Below are 2,015 nucleotides of genomic sequence, written 5' to 3'. Positions count from 1 at the left end.
AACAGCCTGTTACATCTTTCGTTCAACACTTACGGGTTTGGATGTGAATTTTCTTGGATAGAAGAACCCACTTTTTAATCATATCCCATTAGCCATCTGGAAATTTGATTAAAAACATCCTGTTTTCTCCCCATCATTTTAATTGTTGCACAGTATAATTTTTTTGAGAAACGATGGACCTCACGACACGCTAAAACTTACCAATGGTCTCAAAACAGCTTAAGAGAAACAAATATCCTGCTCTTTTCTAGCATGGGCGAGGCAGGTGTTACTAAGTGCCATTTCTGAAGCAGCAGAATAACGATGACTGACTGAAAAGTCAAGGAGATGTGAATCAGCTGGAGCAGTGGTTAGCTTTGATTTGTTCCAAAACCATTTCATATTTCCAGAGTGCACAGCCCAGCTGCTGAAACTTCAAAATAGCAAACATGAAATGCATAAATAAAACATAAGATGATCAAATTAATACTTTTTTTTCTTATATTATTAAAAATGAACTAATTCAATAAATTATTAACTTAGCTTAGCTTAACTTTGCTTAGCTCAAATGTTATTTATTCATTACCTTCCCTGTAATAAGAAGGAGACGTGTCTTGGACCACTATCACACACTATTTAGTAATGCAAAGCAGGTGGAGCAGCAATGGTTGTAGAACAGGGGGCCGAGCTAATGGTGATGAAATGAAGCAATAATTACAGTATTGTTGACCAACCTTGTCTTACGCAACTGACCAGCTGTGCTGCTTTCCAGTGATGCTTCAATCCTGCTTTGCTGCCTTGGCCCAGTTTATTTCATCATTATTTCCATTATTAATATGTAAGTGTATTTTGATGAATTTCTTTCCTGCCCCACACATATAGGCACACAAACAAACTTATTCGTATGACTTATTCTTTCTCACTACTATTGGTCGTGCTCGTATTTGGTTTGTGGTGACGATCGGTAATCACCAGCAGATTCTTGGTTGATCTTACCGTGCAGTAAACTTATGACGTTTAAGTTGAGCATGCCATTTCTTTTGTTAGACCACAACACAACCCATAACCCTCTTTTTAGTGGACCTTCACAATGGTCCTGGATTTGAGTTTGGTTTTGTCTGTGTTGTAAGCCATGAAATCTTGAAATTCACAATGTATCTTCATTTATTCATTGATATTGTCTGCATATATTTGTGCAAAAAAGTTCCATAATTTTCACGACAGGTTGTTGTCAAGTTCCTTTGATACAAGGACAAAGTAGCTGCTCTTCAGAATGCTAGACTCCTAAAAGGGACTAACATTTTTATCAACGCGGACTTTACGGAGCCTGTCCGCCAGAAGAGGAGGGATCTCATGCCAGCCATGAGGGCAGCGCGTGAGAGAGGGGACATCGCCTATCTCCGGCATGACAGACTGATAACACATCCTCCCACTAGACAACGACGCAGTATACGAGAATACCACCAATCTTGTGAGTTAGTTGGGTCATTAAGCCCTACTCTTGCAATGTAACTTTTTACTGCTTGGTGTCTTTATGGGCTCAATAACTCTGAATACTCCAGGCAAAGGCCTGCTGATTGCTCATGTAAACATTTGTAGCTTAAGAAATGAGATCCATGAATTAATTTGTGTGATGGAACCGAACAACATCCACATACTTGCAGTATCTGAGACACATTTAGATCCCTCATTTGAAAATGCAGAACTAGCGGTTGACGGATACACACTGTTCAGGAATGACCGGAACAGATATGGGGAGGCGTGGCTTTTTATGTCCAGAGTAACATTCCAGTAAAAGTACGAAGTGATTTAATGATGTGTGACATTGAGGCACTGTGGTTACAAGTTCATCTGCCACAAACTAATCCTATACTTGTGGGTTGCTGCTATAGGCCACCTAGTGTGGACATGTCATACTTAGATTCTGAAATGTTGGATAAATCTAGTGATGATAACTGTGAAGTGTTTTTTGTGGGTGATTTAAATATTGATTGGTTATCTATCTGTCTGTTAAAGAAGAAGCTTCTTGCAGTAGC

The sequence above is a fragment of the Taurulus bubalis genome (assembly GCF_910589615.1).
Source record: "Taurulus bubalis genome assembly, chromosome: 8".
Classification (NCBI taxonomy): Eukaryota; Metazoa; Chordata; class Actinopteri; order Perciformes; family Cottidae; genus Taurulus; species Taurulus bubalis.
Note: the sequence above shows the minus strand (reverse complement) of the source record.